Raw genomic sequence first — 22894 nt, 5'->3', positions numbered from 1 at the left:
CTGCAATTTAATTTCATGTCATTTACTTTCAGTTCTTTAATTCTAGCATTTACTTTTTCTGCCATTTACCTTCCCGCCATTTTATTTTCTACAATTCTCAACTCAAATTCTGGATTCGCTCAACTAGAATATTCATCTAATTAAAGTTGCTTGATCAATCAATCCCTGTGGGATTCGACCTCACTCTATTGTGAGTTTTTACTTGACGACAAATTCGGTACATTTGCCGAAGGAAATTTGTTATGAGACAAGTTTTCTGTGCATCAGAACCTGAGGAATACACCTCTTCTGATGAGGATAAGGAGTCCAAGGAAGAGCAAATTGCTCAGTTCCTAGCAATCCTTAGGAAGCTAAAGGCCAACTCTTCTTATACAGAGGTGGTGGAGGAAGAAGATGAGTCTGTGGTACTGGCCAAGGAGTGCAGTGCCTTGGTTCAGAAGAAGCTCCCTCAAAAGCTACCGGATCCCGGAAGCTTCCTGATTCTCTATACTATAGGGAGAATCACCTTTGAGAAAGTACTATGTAACCTTGGCTCAAGCATCAACCTCATCCCTCTTTCTATGATGAAGAGGCTGGGAATTCTGGAGGTGCATCATGCCAAGATCTCATTGGAGATGGCAGACAAGTCCCTGAAAAGGGCATATGGCATGGTGGAAGATGTCCTAGTGAAGGTTGAAGACCTTTACATCCCTGCAAATTTCGTAGTCCTAGATACTGGAGAGGACAGAAATGAATCCATCATCCTTGGAAGGCCATTCTTAGCTATTGCAAAGGCCATAATTGATGTGGAAAGAGGTGAGTTAGTTCTGAGGTTGCATGAGGACTGCATCCTGTTCAAGATCCCCAGCCCTCAGTCTCCCTCTGATAAAGGAGGTACCATTATGCAGCACATAGTGTTCTAGCCCTCCCTCTCAGTACAGAGCTATATAGAGCCCCCAGACACTAACTCTAAGTTTGGTGTTGGGCAACCATTTTTAAGCACTGAGAAGGAAGGTACTAAGAAGAAGGTACCCAATTAAGGGTTGGAGGAATAAGAAGATTCCCACGCAAGACCTCTCACCTGGCATGAGAGTTGCCTTCACTAAAAGTCCAGTCCTGCCACATACTGTGAACTGGATCCTATCTCTAGAGCATGTGGAGCTCATTCATGAGAGCACAAGAAGAAAGTTCACTGTGATGGGTGAAGATCTGAGCCCCTATCTACCTCCATAATGGAGCTGTCCGTCAAGCTAATGACGATAAAGAAGCGCTTGTTGGGAGGCAACCCAACCATAAGTAGAGTACTATTATTTTATTTCTTCTCATTTGATTTCATTTTTTTAGTTTATTTTCTATAGTTTTCCTTTTCTTTTTGACTTTGTGATCATGTGCAGCATTTAGAACAATGACAGAGGCATACAGAACTGAAAACAGAACACCCTGGAAAGAGTCCCTTGCTAGTGTTGAATGTCAGACAAGGAGGAAGCTGGGCATTCAACACCCATAGAGGAGCAAGGAGCTGGCATTAAACGCCAGGAAGGGAGCAGCCTGGGCATTCAATGCCCCTCGGGGACACATGTCTGGTGTTGAACGTCAGTCAGGGACCAATGCTGGGAGTTCAACGCCCTTGAGGGAGCAGCAAGGCCTGAATTTTGACCCCCATATGGGCGTTGAATGCCCATTCTTGGCATTGAACGCCAGGTAAGGGGCAGGCTGCTCAAGTTTGGAAGCTTCTCGGCCAGTGGATCCCAAGGAATCTCCACCTATCCCACCTTTCTTCTCTCTCCCACCTTTTCTAAACATTGAAAACCACACCCTAATTTTCCTCTTCCCCATATACACTCTTCCCCAAATCCATCATAAGTCCCATTACTTTAATTCCCCACCAACCCCACCCACTTGAAATTCAAACCTTTGCCACCCATTCTTCCCTCCCTCGTAACTGAACCCTACCCCATCCCCACCCTATATATACCCCATCTTACAACCCTTCATACACACACCTCCTAAACCCTCTCTCCCTCTCACCCTATACACTTTCCACACCTTTCTTCTTCCACATTACCCCCACTTGGCCGATGCCTTCTTCCCCCTTTATCCCCATCATTCCTTTCTCTCTTCTACACTTTTCTTTTTTTTGTTCCTAGTTGCTCGAGGACGAGCAAAATTCTTAAGTTTGGTGTTGTAAAAGCTTTGCTTTTTTACTTCTACCATTCCTAAGCATGGCTCCAAAGTCCGGCGAATCCTCAAGGAAGAGAAAGGGAAAGGTCCCCATCTCCACCTCCGAACCATGGAAATCATGGAGATTCCTCACCAAAGTACACCACGATCATTTCTATGATGTGGTAAAGCACAAAAAGGTGATTTCCGAGGTCCCCTTCAAGCTCAAAAAAGGGGAATATTTGGAGATCCAACAAGAGATCTGGAAAAAGGGATTAGGAAATTCTGACCAATCCTGTTTCAGAGGTCAGAACACTAATGGTGCAGGAATTCTTCGCCAATGCTTGGGTCACCAAAAATTATGATACAAGTGTGAACCCAAAGCCCAAGAACTGGTGCACCATGGTGAGAGAGTAACTCCTGGATTTCAGCTTGAAAAGTGTGAGAGTGGCACTACAATTGCCACAAATTCTTGGAGATCGACACTCTTACACTAGAAGGGTTGACTCTGACCAAAGATTGGATCAAGTCCTTGCAGACATTTGACCTCAAGCCTGTGGCCAGAGGATGGTTGGAGTTTATCCAATGCTCTATCATCCCCACAAATAACCGATTCGAGGTTACCATTGGCCGACCAATAATGATTCATTGTATTATGCTCGGGAGTGAGGTGGAAGTACATGAGGTGATACCTTAATAATTGTATAAAGTGGCTGAAAAGACCTCCATCAACGCGAGGTTAGCGTTCCCGCACCTCATATATCGCCTATGAAGTTCAGCTGGAATTGGCATAGATGGAGATACCCTTATAGAGATGGACAAGCCCATCACGAAGAGGAAGATGGAGCATGTGAGAGAGCCGGCACATGAACCACAGGAAGAACCCGTGCAACCACCTCCACCAGAAATTCCTGAAATGCCTCAAGGGATGTATTTTCCTCCCCGAGACTATTGGGATCAACTGAACGTCTCAATAGGGGAGCTGAGCTCAAGCGTTGATCACCTGAGAGTGGAGCACCCGGAGCATGCCACTACCCTTCAGGAGATAAGAGAAGATCAGAGAAGATTGATGGAGGAACAGTAGAGACAAGGGCGTGACATAGTGGAGCTCAAACGCTCCATTGGATTCTCCAGGGGAAGCAGCAACCGTCAGCACTGAGGTTGTTGAGTCCCATTATCCCTCTATTTGTTTTATTTCTGTCTTCATTGTGCTTTAATTTACTGTTTGTTTTCTCTTCTAAGTTCATGATCACGTTTAGTATTTTGTTCTTTTCTAGTTTTATTTCCTTGTTTTGTTTTAGTTATAAGATATCCTCTGTATCCTCACCATGCTTAAAAGAAAAATTATTTGAAATAGAAATAGTGAGATACATAAGTTTTGAGTTATATCATAAGTTAGTCCAATTATCTTGATGTGGTGGTATTGCATTTATCTTCTGAATGTATGAATTAATAGTGCATGATTGATATTGAAGTTAAGTGTATTGACTCTTGAAAGAACAAAGAGTTTAGAGAAGTATTATTGATTCTCTGAAAAATAAAAAATATTGATTCTTGAAGCAAGAAAAAACAGCAAAAAAAGAAAAAAAGAAAAAAAAAGAAAAAGAAAAAGAATGCTCATAAAAGAAAAATCAAGAGAGCAAGGATCCAAGGCTTTGAGCATCAATGGTTAGGAGGGTTAAAAATTAGCCTAAAAAGCTTAATTGAGTTGCTATCCCTAACTAAATGCTTGTGGTGTGAAGGTGTCAGGTGAAAAGCTTGAGACTGGGCAGTTAAAGTCGTGATCCAAAAGCAAAAGAGTACGCTTAAGAACTCTAGGCACCACTTTCTGGGAATTTAAGTAAAGATAAATTCGAATCTAAAGGGTTCTCCCAGTTAAGTGCCTGTGGCGTTTATGTATCCGGTGGTAATACAGGAAAACATAACGCTTAGAGTCACGGCTAGGCTAAAAAAGGTGCAAAGCACCAAAAGAAGCTGTGTTCAAGAATCAAGAAGAGCTAAACTAAGAGAATCAAGAATATCATCTAGATTCTAATCCCAAGGGATGTTAATATCTCTGAACTTCAAAGAAAAGTGAGATGCCAAAACTGTTCAGAAGTAAAGAGCTATTAGCCCCACTCAATATTTGGAACTGAGCTTCATTGAAAAATTTTAAGACTTATTGTATCTTTCTCTTCTTTTTAGTCCTACTTTCTTTTGGTTTCTTGAGAACAAGCAACAGTTTAAGTTTGGTGTTATAATGAGCGGATATTTTAAACGCTTTTTGATGTTATTTTCCTACTATTTTCAGTATATTTTATCAAGTTTTAGTATGTTTTAGTAGGTGTTAGTGCAAAATTCACATTTTGGATGCTACTTTGATCTTTTGTGTTTTTCTTATAATTTTAGGTGAATTTTTGGTGAATTTGGCAAGTTTTGGCAAAGTCTGATTCAGAGGCAAAGAAAGCATAGCAGATGATGTCAGATTCTAACCTCCATGCATTCAAACACACATTTCTGGAGCTACAGAGGTCCAAATGACATGTTCTCAACAGCGTTGGAAAGCTAACTTCCAGGGATTTCCAGAAATATATATATTGGTTTATACTTTTATTTGGATTGGACTGCCCAGAATGGGCATTGAATGCCCAACTTACCCCCTTTCTCGCGTTCAACGTCCCAAAGGGACTCAAGCCAGCGTTGAACGTCCAAACTCAGCGTTCAATGCCAAAAGGGGAGCAAGGAAGCAGCATATCTACCCCCTAGTCACCCTTTCAAGTTGGACACTAAGCTCAACCCAAATACTCATGATGCCAAGGCATCATAGGCTAGTTTCACGAGCATTTTTCTGTTAGTTTTAGTTGTTTTATGCATTTTCTTGAGCTTAAAGTAACCAAAAATGGGTAAATGAAGAACAAAGTAATGAACCATCCAAACAATATGATTTTGATGCAAATTCCATGAGTTTTAGTTATATTACTTAAATGCTATGAATGAAAGATTTCTCATGAAATTTTGCAAGACTTTGATGCAATTGTTTGGATGATTTCAGGGAAGAAGAGGCTAAGCAAGGAAGCAACAAAATCAATAAAGGAAGCTTGTATATAACATGTGGAGTTTAAGTTCCAGTTTAAGCCTAAACTGGAGCTTAAACGCCAAAATCATGAAGGATAAGAAATGCTGGGATTGAAGTTTAACCTCCAGTTTGACCTCAAACTGGAGGTTAAACGCCAGAATGAAAAGCCTCACTTAAGGAGCATTCCACGTTTAACCTCCAGTTTGACCTCAAACTGGAGGTTAAACGCCAGAATGAGTAAGCCACCCAGGGAGGAGTTCCACGTTTAACCTCCAGTTTGACCTCAAACTGGAGGTTAAACGCCAGAACCAGGAAGAGTACCAGGGGCCATTCCACGTTTAAGCTCCAGTTTGACTCAAACTGGAGCTTAAACGTGTTCGATAGTTTCTCCACTCCAGGGTTGCTCTCTCCAAGCTTCCACGTTTAACCTCCAGTTTGACCTCAAACTGGAGGTTAAACGTGTTCGATAGTTTCTCCACTCCAGGGTTGCTCTCTCCACCTCCACGTTTAACCTCCAGTTTGACCCCAAACTGGAGGTTAAACGTGTTCGACACCTCCAGGGCCACCATTCCAAGCTTCCACGTTTAACCTCCAGTTTGACCTCAAACTGGAGGTTAAACGTGTTCGACCTCCAGGATGCCTCATTCCTTTTCCACGTTTAACCTCCAGTTTAACCTTAAACTGGAGGTTAAACGTGTTCGACTACATTACTCTCCAGGGCTACCATTCTTCCATTTCCACGTTTAAGCTTCAGTTTAACCTTAACTGAAGCTTAAACGTGCTTTTACAAATGGCCTCACTGGAAGTATCTGGCGTTTAAGTTGCAGTTTAAGCTTAAACTACAACTTAAACGCCACTCTTGAAAAGGGTTTCTGGGCCAAAAATATTGTGATTTAAGTTAGTCTTTGAGCACAATTATTAACTTAAACTTACTTTGGTATGAAACCCAATTGAATATCATGGTTTATGGGATTGGGCCTGAAGGATTGATGAGTTTGAAATCTCAATTTGTTGAGTCATGTGTCATTATTTGATTATCACTAAGTTGGCTCAATAAATGTTACAGGACTTGGATCAACAACCTCATCAAGATTATGGATCATAAACCCAAGGCAAAAGGAAAGCAAGGAGAGGCCTCAAAGCCCAAGAAGCACAACTGAAGCTCAATATAGAAAGTGTATAAATAGGATAGAAGTTAAGTTAGAGAGGACTTTACTTTCACTTTGAGCTAGTTTTTCCTTTTCTTTGTAATTGAATTCAGAGCTATGATTCACTAAACCCCCTTTCATTGGGTTAGGGAGCTCTATTGTAATTCAATGAATCAATAATAGTTTATCTTCTTCTTCAATCTTTTCTCTTGAATTTTGTTAGAAAGCTTCTCGATCTAATTCCATTGAGTAGTTGTCTTGGGAAAGAGACTACTCATACTTGGAATCCTTCGGAGCCTTGGGAAAGGAATGGAGGATTCATGCTAGAGAAGCTTTCTCACAGTGGATTGGATTGGGGTTTGGATGGATATTGTGACATGTAATCCTACCAAATTGTGGTTCATGAAATTGTGTGGTATAATCAGTGATCAAGCATCATCTCTTCTTATGAACATTTAAACCAAGGGATTGGGAATTTGTTTGTTTTTAGAGAGCATTGGTGAGCCAAGGAATTGGGATCCAATCATATAAGATTGCCAAGCAAAATTCAATGAATGCATTGGTTGAGGAAGAGATATACATGTTTTGATTCGGAGATTTCAATATCTCCTAAACCCAATGAATTCCCCATTTCTGATTTCACTTTCTCTTTACATTCTGCAATTCAATTCTTGCAATCACCCCCATTCCCTTTTAATTTCAGCAATTTACATTCTGCTCTTTAATTCATGCAATTTAAGATTCGGCCATTTAATTTTCTTGTCATTTACTTTTCCCGCCAATTTTACATTCCGCAATTCTCATCTCAATTCTTGATTCCGCTCAACTAGAACACACTTCTAATCCGAATTGCTCAATCAACCAATCCTTGTGGGATTCGACCTCACTCTATTGTGAGTTTTTACTTGACGACGATAACCGGTGCACTTGCCGGAAGGAATTTTGCCGATCGTGCAATTTCCTAAATCGTAGCATAACTAGTTTATGTGCATCAAGTTTATGGCGCCGTTGCCGGGGATTGGTTTTCGATTGACAATTCTCAAATTGGAAGCTAACTAGATTGAGCAATTTTCTCTTGCTTTGTTAATTCTGTTCTAGATATTTGTTGAATTTTAATTTCTGCACTTGGTTACATGCTTTCCTTCTTTATGCCTTTAAATTCATGCAACTAACTCACTGACTCACTAACTGTTTGATTTAATTCCTCAATTGATCTAACCATACTCTTCCATTAACCAAGAGTATTTTACTTGTTTGTGTTTGAGCTGTGTTCTTGTATGACAGGTAGGAGAGGAGAGACATCAACTCCTCCATATACCGAACCGGAAAGGACCCTTCATAGACTTAGAAGGGAAGCAAGAGGGAAGAGAGTAGTGGGAGAAGAGGAATCTGAAGGAGAATCTGAGGACAATTTTGAGGAAGCTCTAGATCTCAACATGGATAGAGAAGTTCACAACCATGAGAGAGCTGATGGAAACAATGCCATTCCTGAGAGGAGGGTTCTTAGTTCATACATAAACCCAACCTCTGGGAATTGTGGTAGTAGCATCCAGAAACCACCCATTCAGGCCAACAATTTTGAGCTCAAGCCACAGCTAATATCATTGGTGGAAAATCATTGTTCCTTTGGAGGAAATGCTAATGAAGACCCAAACCAACATCTCACAAAATTCCTGAGAATTTGTGACACTGTGAAGTCCAATGGAGTCCAGGAAGATGCCTATAAACTGCTCTTGTTCCCATTTTCACTTAGGGACAAGGCAGCTAAGTGGCTGGAATCATTCCCAAGGGGGAGTCTAACCACATGGGATGAGGTGGAAGGCAAGTTTCTGGCACGTTTCTACCCTCCACAAAGGGTCAATAGGCTTCGATCTGAGGTCCAGACTTTTAGACAACAAGATGGTGAAACTCTCTACGAGGCATGGGAGAGATTCAAGGACTTGACAAGGAAATGCCCACCAAACATGTTCCATGATTGGATGCAATTGCACATCTTCTATGATGGGCTCTCTTATGAATCAAGGAAGGCTGTAGACCATTCATCAGGAGGTTCATTGAACAAGAAAAAGACTGTGGAAGAAGCCATTGAAGTGATCAAGACAGTGGCTGAAAATGAATACTACTATGCATCAGAAAGGCACAACACTAAGGGAGTCATGGAGCTGAACCAGGTTGATACAATTCTGGCCCAAAACAAGGTGTTTGCCAAGCAACTAGCAGAACTTACCAGGCAATTAGAAACAAAGCAAGTGACTGCAATACACACACAAGATCAAGAGGAAGTAGGCATTGAAGGAGGTGATTGGGAAGAGGCCAATTATGTGGGAAACCAACAAAGGCAATCATATGATCCACACTCCAACACTTACAACCCAGGCTGGAGAAACCACCCAAACTTTGGGTGGGGAAACCAACAAACCCAACCACAAAACCACAAACCTTACAACCACAACCAACAAAACAATTCCACATACCAAAACTCCAACCAAAGATCATACCAAGCCACACAACACACTTACCCCCAATCGTCATACCATGACCAAAGTAATCAACCTACCCAACCCAATCCTAACCAACAATTTCAAGATCAATTAAACCGGATGGAAGGAATGATGGCAACCATGAGTCAAGACATAATTGAATTGAAAAGCTTCAGGGATGATGTGAGGACTACCTTAAGAAACCATGGTGAAAAACTCAAATGGATGGAATCTCTAGTAGGAGAGCTATCTCGACAGGCCCCTAAATCAACTGCAGTGTTCCCTAGTGACACAGAAAAGAATCCTAAAGGGGAACAAAAGAGAGTAAGATGGGAAGAATGCAAGGCCATCACCGTATTGAAGGAAGTCTCAGAAGAAGGAATCAGGCCCTCAGAGCACGAACCAGAAATCTTGAAAGAAGGTGTGGAAGAAGTTAGGCAGGAAGGTGGAACTGAGCAAGCCAAGGAACTGCAAAAAGGCATGATGGAAATATACCAACCAAAAGCACCATTTCCTGAAAGGTTAGGAGGAGGTGAAAAAAAGAAAACCTATTCAAGGTTTCTAGAGACATTTAACTCTCTTCATGTCAATATTCCTTTTCTTGAGATTCTTCATCAAATGCCCACACACATCAAGTATTTAAAGGAATTGTTAAGCAAGAAAAGAGTTTTGAAGGGAGGACAAACTGTAACAATGAACAAAGAATGCAGTGCTCTCATCAAGAAGGACACCCTCTCTAAGAAAACGGACCCAGGAAGTTTTCATATCCCTTGCATCATTGGGGAAACAAAAATTGACAGAGGATTCTGTGATCTAGGAGCTAGCATAAATGTGATGCCTCTAACTCTTATGAAGAGGCTACAACTGAATGAGGTGAGATCCACTGATGTAATCATACAACTGGCTGACAAAACTCAGAAGCAAGCTGAAGGGGTAGTTGAAAATGTGCTGGTGAAAGTGGGAGATTATTACTTCCCCACAGACTTTGTCATTGTGGACATGGAGGAAAGCTATTTGCACCCTATAATTCTGGGCAGACCATTTCTAGCCACTACTAGAGCACTCATAGATGTAGAACAAGGAGAACTAATTCTGAGAATACATGATGAACAGCTCATTTTCAAAGTCTTCAAACCTGCATCTGAGCCTGAACCAGAATCTGAAAAGCCTAAAGATGATAGTAGCTATCCGTGTTTGGAGGAAAGTAATCCAGCAGCTGAGACTCTAAAACAGTCATTGGAAGGCAAACAAGAGTTGCAAGAGTTAGAGCCACAAGAATCAGTGGAAACAGATCAGAAGGATCCTCCTGACATAAAGGGCAATGAAGAAATCCTCAAGAGAAAGGGAAGAGTGATAGGGAGATTGCCAAGAGGATGGAGAAACAAGAAAATTCCCACTGAAGGTTTTTCTCCAGGAGATAAAGTGATCTCAAGTCATTATCTGCCAATCCCACCTGGCCTCAAGACCATTCCTTCTCAGCTCCCTCAAGTGTTCACAATAAAGAAAGTTCTTTCTTTGGAACATTTAGAGGTCATGAATGAATCAAGAGGGGACGTTTTCATAGTGAGAGGAGAGGACGTCAAGCACTACAATCCACCCTAACAAGGGACAACCGTCAAGCTAGTGACGTTAAAGAAGCGCTTCATGGGAGGCAACCCATGTTTTTAGTATCCTTAATCTTTAGTGCTTTGCTTTACATCTAATAAAGTATGGTTTCTTATGCATGAACTTGAATCCTCAGGACAACTATTGATTAAGTGCACTAAACCGTGCATGTAAATTACAATTGGTCTCTAAGTTTGGTGTGCCTGATGGCACTCCCAAATCTTACTCAAATTGAATTCCATCTTTCATTCAAGGTGCACAACCAAACATTAAGTTTGGTGTTCTTTTTGAACACAGTTTATGAAAAGCAAGAAGTTCCTCTGGATTTCAAAATTCATGACAAGTATACCATTCATATGTTTTAATGCTTTAGTTTCAATTACTTAGGGTAGTCACTTTGTTTAGAATCAAAGAGCCAAGGTGACTATGATTTAGTAGAAATATGCACACTCATTAAGGACAACCAATATGGATGTCATGTCATCAGGAGACTTAACCAAAAACTAAGTTTGGTGTCCAAATAATAAGTGTGCATACATGTAGAAGTCACGGCTATAAGCTCACAAAGACAAGCATTGATTTACATGTGCAAATACTATTCATAATTCACATGGACCGAAAAATGATAGCAAATTTGTTTGTTTGTGCAGGTACAAAAGAAAAGACAAAAATGGAGGAAAAAGACAAAGGGAGGGACGTGCTTGGTCAAAAAGAAAATTCATAAATCTTTGAAATTAACACATGGGAAAAGGAAGTTCTGCAAGAAAAGAAAGCTACATGTACAACCTAATGCATCTAGAATACTTCCAAGAAAATGAAAAGCCAAGCGTCCTTATCTACAATTCATATATTTACCATCAAGCCACCCTTCACAAACCACCCTAGCCGTTCATTTTGCACTCATGGGCACTATAAAGAACCACTTAGGGAACGAGTCCTACACCATCAATCCTCCTTCATACACTTTTTCCTTCATCATAGCATAACCATCTCTTGCCGAAAACAATCTCACCACACCTCCAACAACACTTCTTGCTTCACCTTGTCAACTTTAGTTGTCACTTACCAAAATGGCAGCCTCATCTAGCCACAAAAGAAGAAAAGACAAGCAGCCAATGGAGGAAAACAGGGGATTCGATGCATGGAGATACAGATCAGTGTTCCATGAGATTCAAGCCGAATGGATGAGACCTAAAACGGTACTAGCTGAGGTCCCCTTTGAACTTGAAAAGGATGAGTTCCCAGGTGTTTGGGAAAAGATCAAAAAGAGGAAGTGGGAGCTCCTAACTAAGCCAATCACTAGAATCAACATCAACTTGGTGAAGGAGTTTTATGCAAATGCAGTAAGGGAGGATCAAACCAAGAACCCCACATACAAAAGCTATGTGAGAGGGGTGGAGGTTGACTTCAGTCCCAAAGCAATCATGAAAACTCTTGGCCTGAAAAACATACATTTCAGCCAAGCAAGTTATGACGAAAGGATGAGAGGAGAACCTGACTATACAACTATTGCTGAAGACCTTTGTGCCATCAGAGCTGAATGGGTGAGAAAAACAAGAGGGGCTCCAAGAGTCTTGAGAAGAGGAGACCTAACACCTGAAGCTAAAGGGTGGTATGCAATAGTTAGGAGATCCATCCTACCCACTGCAAACTCTTCAGAAATAGTCCCTAAAAGAGCCATCTTGCTACATTGCATTATGGTTGGAGGAGAGATCAAAGTTCATAAACTCATTGCTGAACAGATACAAGAGTTTAGTGAGAAAAGTGACCCTGAATCCTGGCTTCATTTCCCTAGCACCATCATTAGACTATGCATCGATGCCAAAGTACCACTTGAGGATGAAAGACCTAATTGGCTATATCCTGGGCTGGCCATAACTGCACACAGAATGACTCTTGGCCCAACTCCTCCAAGACATACAAGAAGAAGAAATGAAGAAGGGCAACAAGTGGAAGCCGAGCAAGAAGCAGAACAAGAAAGACAAGAAGGAGAAGACAGAGAAGAAGAGCAAGAAGAGCAAGCAACTCCTGAAAGAAGACAACGTATTCCCAGAGACCCCATGGATATGAGCAGAATGCAGGAAATCATGGAAGGAATGTCTCAACAATACATGAGGTCTCAGGAAAGACAAGAAGACTTTCATCTAAAAATGATGGATATGCAAAGGAACTTTGAATCAAGATTCTTTGATCTGCAAAGGGAACAAAATCTACACTTACAGGAATCCTTCAGCCACATATGCCAACACCAAGATGCCAATGTCTTGGCAATCAAGGAAGCCACTACTTTACAGAATGCAAGATACTCAGTCCAAGCTGACTACAACATCAGTTCGCAAATCAAGCTTAACTACATAGGGGAACATCTACACAAGATGGACCCAGCATTCCCAGCTTATGATGAGTATTTCAAAGGGAGGAAAGAAGGAGAAATAAACAAGGCAATGATCCTTGAAAAAGGAGTGGAAGAAACGATGAAAAAGGCTGGATTCTGGAAAAAGCTCATAAGAAAAGACAAAGGAAGCACAAGTGGTCAAAAAGAGGCAGGAAGCAAGAAGAAGCAGGATCCCAAGAATTAAGAAGAACCAAGCAATAAATAAGAGGTGGTCTCGTTCCTTAATAATCAAATGATAATTGGTGACTTGTCTTTATGAATGTTTTCATCATAAATCATCTAAGTGTTAGGTGGAGTCTTTTTTTTTTTTTTTTTTTTTTTTTATGAGTCGTTTTTTTTTAAGTATGTGTGTTTGTTAAGTGCTTTGAATAAAGTGAATGCCTAGATGTTTGGATATAACTTCACCTTCTTAAACAAGTGCGTGCCATGCTTGTTCTGTTTCAAAAATAAAAGAAAAGTTTGAACAAAAGTAACTTGGCTAAATTAGTGACAAATCAAGTAGAATTAAGTGGTGGTATGCATGCTTGATTGTTTAGTCACATCACTAAAATTAGAGTGTAGAATTATCATTTTTTTATGTAGAAGTACAAATTGTCTATGGATCTTGATGAATAAATGTCTTTGGCTATGAAAAAGAAAGAAAAAGGAAAGGAAAATAGCCACGGAAAAAGGCAACCAAAAAGCAAAAAAAATGAGAAAATAAGCTAGGCACCAATGGTTTGAACTTCTGAGACAAATGCCTGTGGTGTTTATGTATTAAGGATATGCTTGGATGAATAGGTTCTGAGGAGTGTTTCAACACTTGGTAACTTGGGTTAACTAACCCGGGATTATCAACCAAAAGTCCACTATCAAGAGCAACCTAAATACAAAACATTTAGTCACACAAAGAGGTGCTGGGCACTAATGTCTCAAGAAGAAATGTGAACTAAAATGCCTAAGGTGGATATGTGTAGTGCACTGATAAGAAAAAGAAAATGCCAAAGGCTTGTGCAACACATGACACTAAGCAAACAAGGAGCAAAAGAAGCTCTAAGAAAAAGAAAAGAAAAACAAAGAAGAGAAAAGTGCTAAAGACATAAGAATAACAAGAGGCCATAGCAATTTTTGATGGATGCAATGAAAAAGTGATAATCCTACCTGATAAGTATGAAAAAGTGATGCTGCAACTTTCTGCATAAAACCCTTCTGATGAACTTCAAATGCTTGCTAATATAGCCAATGTAATTGCTTTCTGTTTCATACTTTCTTCTCAATTAACTCAGGACTTGCTTAGGGACAAGCAAGTATTAAGTTTGGTGTTGTGATGCCAAGGCATCATAGGCTAGTTTCACGAGCATTTTTCTGTTAGTTTTAGTTGTTTTATGCATTTTCTTGAGCTTAAAGTAACCAAAAATGGGTAAATGAAGAACAAAGTAATGAACCATCCAAACAATATGATTTTGATGCAAATTCCATGAGTTTTAGTTATATTACTTAAATGCTATGAATGAAAGATTTCTCATGAAATTTTGCAAGACTTTGATGCAATTGTTTGGATGATTTCAGGGAAGAAGAGGCTAAGCAAGGAAGCAACAAAATCAATAAAGGAAGCTTGTATATAACATGTGGAGTTTAAGTTCCAGTTTAAGCCTAAACTGGAGCTTAAACGCCAAAATCATGAAGGATAAGAAATGCTGGGATTGAAGTTTAACCTCCAGTTTGACCTCAAACTGGAGGTTAAACGCCAGAATGAAAAGCCTCACTTAAGGAGCATTCCACGTTTAACCTCCAGTTTGACCTCAAACTGGAGGTTAAACGCCAGAATGAGTAAGCCACCCAGGGAGGAGTTCCACGTTTAACCTCCAGTTTGACCTCAAACTGGAGGTTAAACGCCAGAACCAGGAAGAGTACCAGGGGCCATTCCACGTTTAAGCTCCAGTTTGACTCAAACTGGAGCTTAAACGTGTTCGATAGTTTCTCCACTCCAGGGTTGCTCTCTCCAAGCTTCCACGTTTAACCTCCAGTTTGACCTCAAACTGGAGGTTAAACGTGTTCGATAGTTTCTCCACTCCAGGGTTGCTCTCTCCACCTCCACGTTTAACCTCCAGTTTGACCCCAAACTGGAGGTTAAACGTGTTCGACACCTCCAGGGCCACCATTCCAAGCTTCCACGTTTAACCTCCAGTTTGACCTCAAACTGGAGGTTAAACGTGTTCGACCTCCAGGATGCCTCATTCCTTTTCCACGTTTAACCTCCAGTTTAACCTTAAACTGGAGGTTAAACGTGTTCGACTACATTACTCTCCAGGGCTACCATTCTTCCATTTCCACGTTTAAGCTTCAGTTTAACCTTAACTGAAGCTTAAACGTGCTTTTACAAATGGCCTCACTGGAAGTATCTGGCGTTTAAGTTGCAGTTTAAGCTTAAACTACAACTTAAACGCCACTCTTGAAAAGGGTTTCTGGGCCAAAAATATTGTGATTTAAGTTAGTCTTTGAGCACAATTATTAACTTAAACTTACTTTGGTATGAAACCCAATTGAATATCATGGTTTATGGGATTGGGCCTGAAGGATTGATGAGTTTGAAATCTCAATTTGTTGAGTCATGTGTCATTATTTGATTATCACTAAGTTGGCTCAATAAATGTTACAGGACTTGGATCAACAACCTCATCAAGATTATGGATCATAAACCCAAGGCAAAAGGAAAGCAAGGAGAGGCCTCAAAGCCCAAGAAGCACAACTGAAGCTCAATATAGAAAGTGTATAAATAGGATAGAAGTTAAGTTAGAGAGGACTTTACTTTCACTTTGAGCTAGTTTTTCCTTTTCTTTGTAATTGAATTCAGAGCTATGATTCACTAAACCCCCTTTCATTGGGTTAGGGAGCTCTATTGTAATTCAATGAATCAATAATAGTTTATCTTCTTCTTCAATCTTTTCTCTTGAATTTTGTTAGAAAGCTTCTCGATCTAATTCCATTGAGTAGTTGTCTTGGGAAAGAGACTACTCATACTTGGAATCCTTCGGAGCCTTGGGAAAGGAATGGAGGATTCATGCTAGAGAAGCTTTCTCACAGTGGATTGGATTGGGGTTTGGATGGATATTGTGACATGTAATCCTACCAAATTGTGGTTCATGAAATTGTGTGGTATAATCAGTGATCAAGCATCATCTCTTCTTATGAACATTTAAACCAAGGGATTGGGAATTTGTTTGTTTTTAGAGAGCATTGGTGAGCCAAGGAATTGGGATCCAATCATATAAGATTGCCAAGCAAAATTCAATGAATGCATTGGTTGAGGAAGAGATATACATGTTTTGATTCGGAGATTTCAATATCTCCTAAACCCAATGAATTCCCCATTTCTGATTTCACTTTCTCTTTACATTCTGCAATTCAATTCTTGCAATCACCCCCATTCCCTTTTAATTTCAGCAATTTACATTCTGCTCTTTAATTCATGCAATTTAAGATTCGGCCATTTAATTTTCTTGTCATTTACTTTTCCCGCCAATTTTACATTCCGCAATTCTCATCTCAATTCTTGATTCCGCTCAACTAGAACACACTTCTAATCCGAATTGCTCAATCAACCAATCCTTGTGGGATTCGACCTCACTCTATTGTGAGTTTTTACTTGACGACGATAACCGGTGCACTTGCCGGAAGGAATTTTGCCGATCGTGCAATTTCCTAAATCGTAGCATAACTAGTTTATGTGCATCAACTCACCAAGTGGGCCCAGAAGTGGATTTTTGCACCATTAGCCTAGTTTAGTTTATTTTTGTAATTTCTAATTATTATTAATATCTTTTTAGGTTTTGTGTTAGTATATATAAGGGAAGATCATCATTGTTTAGGATCTTCACCATCACATTCAAACCTTACACATTATTCTCTGTACAGTATGAGCAACTAAACCTCTTAGGTTAAGGTTAGGAGCTTTGCTGATTCCTATGGATTAATAATATTACTGTTCTATTTCAATACATGTTTGATTCTATTCTATGATGCATTTTCATCCTTCATCCTTATGAATCTGGGGTGGAATGGAAGTATGGCCCCTTATTCTACTTGAGTTCATGCGAGTCCTGACCCGGATAGTATTGAGCTACAGCTTGAGAGTGCATCTCAGGTTCCAAGAGAGTATCTGGGCTAATTGGGATATGTGAAATAAAATTCCATTAGTCATGAGTAAATGATGTCTCTGTGGCGCTAAGGCTAGAATCATAAAGCATCATTCTCCGATCCGGAAGATTCGACCTTGTTTGTGGCATTTTGAGTAGGATCAACAAAAGGAGAGTGGATTGCACGGGTGATGAACGAACTTATGTGTGGTCTAGAATTCCACTAATGAATTCTCGTTGTAAAGTATAGTTTCTAAACCAAACAATAGTCCTTTCATGCAAAAATTTTGGTTGTCACATGTACAAACCCCAAATAAGAATTAACCGGAGTATTTAGACTCTGGGTCGTCTCACAAGGAATTACAATGAAGTGCTCAATTATTGGCTATGAAGGGGGGTAAGGGGGTTGGTTTTATGTTTTTGCAAGAAATTAAGTGGCAAGAAAAATTAAATGACAAGAAAGTAAAATGATAAGAACTAATAAAATAAAGGAAAAGAGCCCTTGGCTAGACATAGGTAATTGAGATCACCATCCTTGTCTACATACTAAATATTGATAATTATGAGAGGCCAACCTATTAAGTCTACTTCCAAAGCCTTAAGTACGTAATATCTACTCCTAGGCTTGAAGTACGTCAAATAGACTTGATCACATCAACCCATAAGTCCCAACCTACCTACTAATTAGATTAGTAGTGGGTTGGCGTCAATGAGTATCAAATTGATCACCAAGGGTTCTCAAATCACCAATTCGATGAGACCCAATGACTCAAGGTCACTCAATTCCCTTAGCCTAGGCCAAGAGTAAAGAAAACTACTCAAGAACTAAAGGAAACATTATATCAAACACCTAGAGTGCAAGAAAAGTAAACATCACAACATGCAAGAATTAATGAAACCCATAACTAACATAAGCAAGAAATCAATAATAACAATCAAGATCAATATAAAAGAGACATGGAAATATAAAATTGCATTAAAAGAAATCAAGATCCAACAATATTCATCAACATAAAAGAGAATAAAGCAAGAAACTAACAAGAGAAACTAAGAAGATTGAGACAGTAGATCACTAAAATATAATGAGAAATAAAATCAAAACAAGAATTGAAAGAGAAATTTGAGAGTGATTAACCTAACTTTACCCTAATTTCTATCCTAAGTCTAGAGAGAGGAGAGAGCCTCTCTCTCTAGAATTCTACCCTAAAACATGATGAAAACTAAACTATGACTACTTGGTTCATTCTCCCCTCAATCCTTGGGTTCAATAGCATCAGAAATGAGTTGGATTGGACCCAAAATGAGCTAGAAATCGCTGGCCACGATTTCTCTTAGTGTACCCACGTGCTCCATCGGTGCGCGCACGTACATGGCGCGTGCGCGCCCCTATGCATCAGGCAACATATGGCAAATTTTATATCATTTTGAAGCCCCGGATGTTAGCTTTCCAATGCAACTAGAACCGCCTCATTTGGACCTCTGTAGCTCAAGTTATGGTCGTTTGAGTGCGAAGAGGTTAGGCTTGATAGCTTTACAGTTCTTTCATTTCTTCATGAGTTCTCCCACTTTGCATGCTTTTCTCCTCACTTCTTCCATCCAATACTTGCCTTATGAACCTGAAATCACTCAACAAACATGTCAAAGCATCGAATGGAATTAAAGTAGATTAAATTTAGCTATTTTAGGGCCTAAAAAGTATGTTTTCATACTTAAGCACAATTTAAGTGAGAATTACAAAACCATACTATTTCATTGAATAAATGTGAGAAAAGTTGATAAAATCCCTCAAATTAAGCACAAGATAAACCACAAAATCGGGATTTATCAAATCTCCCCACACTTAAACCAAGCATGTCCTCATGCTAAGAGTAAAGAAGGACAAGAAAAGGGGTATGAACTTTTATTCAATGCAAAGAAACTATATGCACCTTTCTATATGAATGCAACTATATGCACAATGATTCTACCTACTTGGTTAAAAGTAAATCAATCCCCAAGACATACATGAGCAAGTAGGGCTAAGATCATATGACGACTCACAAACTCTACCAATTCAAATATCAAAATGAAGTTCAAATAGACTTGCAAGAAGAAAAGCTCATGAAAGCCGGGAACAAGGAATTGAGCATCGAACCCTCACCGGAAGTGTATCCGCTCTAGTCGCTCTAGTGTATAGGGCCGATTCACTCAATCCTCTTCTACTCATGCTTTCTAAGATTTGTTTTTCATCTAACAATCAACAATTATTCAATGCATGCATACATTCATCATGAAGACTTATTCATAGGTTGTAATGGGGCTAGGGTCAAGGTAGGATGCATATGGTCAAGTGAGCTTGAAATTTGAATCTTTGATTAACCTAGGATCTCACCAAACACATATAACAACCTATATAATTCTAATACAATACCTAGCTACCTATGATTCCCACTTTCTCACATACTCATGCATTCTTTTTAGTTCACATTCCATATGCATTGATTTTTATTGAACTTTACTTTGGGGCATTTTTGTCCCCTTTTTATTGTATTCTTTTTTTTTTCTTTTTTTTCTATAATTTTTTATATATATATTTTTTTTCTACATGTTTTTTTCTAAAGTATATACAAACATATCAGTGCATATGGTTTTACATATAGTGCATGAATATGTACCCAATTTCCAATATTTTTAACAAAAAAAAAAATTACACTTTTACCTCAACCAATGTCCCAAGTTTCCCATACCCAATTGATACACACCCTCACTAGCCTAAGCTAATCAAAGATCCAAATTAAGGATATTTATTGTTTTTCACTTAGGGGTAGTGATGTGCTAACATTAAGAACAAAGGGGATTAAATAGGCTCAAAATTGGCTAACAATGGTTAATGAAAGGTAGGCTATTTGGGTAAGTGAGCTATAAGAAATGATGACCTCAATCATATAAATGCATATATACATGGAATAATGGACATAAAGAATCAAACAAATCAAAGATTACAATCATAGAAAGAGAACAATGCACACAAGAATGGAAAATAAGTGGTTATAAAATGTAACCGCGCAATTAGGATCAAAACTCACATGCTTGTGTTCTTAGCTCAAAAACCATATTCCAAAATACATTCTTCAAGCAAGTTCACACAAATTTTTTTTTTCAAATTGGTAGGGTGCCCTAAAAATAATTTTTCTTGGAAAAGAAATCATCACCCTAACCACGTAGTCCTAACATAAAAAAAAGGGTGAAATATGTACAAATTCTAACTAGCATGCAACCTATCATGCAATGCAACAACTATTCTAACAAAGACAAAAATTAAAAATTGGTGTTGAAAAAGGAAATTGTTACCCATGGAGATCGGTCGGACGACCTCCTCACACTTAGAAATTTGCACCGTCCTCGGTGCATGAAAAGAAGAGTAAGGTGGACGGGTTGCTACAATTGATGAGCTCCTTCAAAAGGTTGTGCTGGTGGACTTGTTTGTTGCCCCATTTAGAAGCTTTTCCTTTTCCTTTCCTTCTTGGTGGCCAACCTAAAAGGAAAGAAAAAGAAAGAAAATTAAGCCTACAACAAAGATATCAAAGCAAATAGAACAGAGGCGGGGGCTAATACCAAATAAAAGTATGGTTCTCAAATACATGGTAGCTACAACATATAAATGAGAAAAAAATATAAGCTAAGGGCATATCAACTAATACTTGATGCAAAAACAAGTTAAAGCATGGGTACATGACATGAAGAGCATGTTGCATCAAGCTTAATCAATAATTGACACAAACAAGATTAGTGATAAGCATGAGAGCATTTAGTCCCATCCCAACTCAATGATGAGGAGATATAAAAACAAGGGATCATGAGTCATGACGGACTAAAGCACTAATCTTGTGTGTAGAGCGAATATTACAATGAATGCCAAACAAGTCACAAAGCACCAGAATTAACCAAGAAATTCTCAACAATTGAATATAAGAATCCAACACCATTATTAGAATAAGAAACTTAGAAAATAAAATAAGAACAAACTATAAAAATAAAATTAAAATGCAATGAATGAAAATAAGCAAATGCAATAAAAGAAATTGGAAGAAAAGAAATTTTTTTTTGAACCGGCGCGGATGCGTCATGCACGTCCACGCATCGATTCGCAGGTTGGCTCATGGACGCGTACGCGCCAGGTGCGCGCACGCGCGAGTTGGTTTGTGCCTCGCGCACAAAGTAGGCGCAAGTTAGGCACAACTCTTTGGAATTTGGCTTGGAGGAGAAATCTTTGCATCCACGCGTACACGTACATGGCGCGTCCGCGTGGATGATCGAAAATGCTTGAGGCGCGCCTATGCGCCATGTGCGTGCACGCGCGGGTTGGTGCTCTGTTTTTCAAAAATTTGTTTTCAAGTTCTTGCACCAAACCAAGCATTCCAAACCTCCAAACAGCTACCCAAAACACCTTAAAACCTTATTTAATATATCAAACTACCAAATAAACTCAACAAATTACTCTAAACATGAATTTGAACTAATGCTAACAATATTTACAAAAGAGAAAATGAAAAGATATTACCATGGTGGGGTGTCTCCCACCTAGCACTTTTGTTTATTGTCCTTAAGTTGGACTTATTGGGGAGCTCCTCTTAAGGTGGCTTGTGCTTGAAGCTATCCTTGAACATCCACCAATGCTTGAATCTCCAATAAGCTTTAATCTTCAAAGATGATAACTCCAAGCTTTGATGGAGTTCCACACAAGCCATGGGCTCCCAAATTTGATTCTCCTCGTGCGATCCGGGATCCCACACTTTGTTTTGACACCCATCTTCAAATTGATCATCATGATTCCAATTGGGTGGCATGACCTTAGAATTCTCAATTAAGCATCCAAACATTCTCCTAGACCCATGCAATTTGGTTCTACACCAACCATTATTATTCAACTTGGAGCACGCAACCATCATGAACTTAGAGCGATGTTTCCAACCACTACACAACTCTCTCTTACTCTTAACTCCACAAAGAGCTCTAAGTTGACCATCATTTTCAATCAAACTATATTCAAGTGGGAAAGTAAAGATTAGAGATAAGAATTTTACCCACTTGAATGTTGTGTAGGATGGTGACTTAGGAAGGGGTGGTCCCAATGATCTTGCAAGCTCCACTCCCTTGTGCTCTTCCTTGACTATCTCCACCTCTTTACAACTTTCCTCAACTTCAACCTCTTCCTCTTGGTGGCTCGCTTCCAATTCAATTGCTTCTTCATTGCTCACCAAGGGTATCGGAGGTGAGGTATCTTCTTCTTTGACCTCAATTTCAAGCCCAATGGGAGAGGATTCAATTGTAGATAGGAACTCCTCAATGATTGAATCCATTTCTTGATCAACCTCTTCAAAGTCTTCAATCATGATATGCTTTGGAGGTTGTACACCCTCCTCAACATCAACATCAAGCATCTTGGAAGAGGACTCTCTAATTCTACATTCCCATGGACTTCCAATATCTCCTATGTTTTCAACCACTTCTTCCAGCTCATTTATCTCGACTTCTTCCCCTTGTGGCAATTCTTGCTTCAACTCTTCTTCTTCACCTTGAAGCTCTAAACTCACTCCCTCACTATGCTCCTTGATTGCTACTCCACATTCAACAACGGGAGTTCCTTGATCACATAGGCTTAGGCGGGAGGAGACCATATTGCTAACGGCTTCTGCTAGGATATCCATCTTGGCTTCTAGCTCCTTAAACTCCTTTTGGTTCTCTTCTTCCCTTCGAATGTAAGAACTAACACATTCTTGGAGAGGATCATCCATTGGAGGTGGTGTGGAAAAAGAAGGTTCATTGTTTGGGAAGGAGGTTTCATAATTGGAAGTTGGTTTATCTTGGTAAGGGTATAGAGATGGTGTATATTGAGGTGGTTCTTGAGAGTAATTGTGTTGGAAATGTGGTGGTTCTATGTGTGGTTCATATAGTTCATAAGGTGGTTGGTATGATGG

At 39.5% G+C, this 22894-nt stretch overlaps 1 non-coding gene across 1 annotated transcript; it reads right to left on the bottom strand.

The window, feature by feature from the left end:
- Positions 1-8204: 8204 nt before the first annotated feature.
- On the bottom strand, positions 8205-8308 carry LOC148545271 (small nucleolar RNA R71). Its single transcript, XR_015901902.1, has one exon. It is a non-coding gene; the product is annotated as a small nucleolar RNA R71 (small nucleolar RNA).
- Between the last annotated feature and the right edge of the window lie 14586 nt (positions 8309-22894).

Source organism: Arachis ipaensis, chromosome B9, assembly GCF_059453495.1.
Source record: "Arachis ipaensis isolate K30076 ecotype BB chromosome B9, ASM5945349v1, whole genome shotgun sequence".
NCBI lineage: Eukaryota > Viridiplantae > Streptophyta > Magnoliopsida > Fabales > Fabaceae > Arachis > Arachis ipaensis.
The sequence above is the reverse complement of the archived record's forward strand: the minus strand, read 5'-3'. Positions and strand labels throughout refer to the sequence as shown.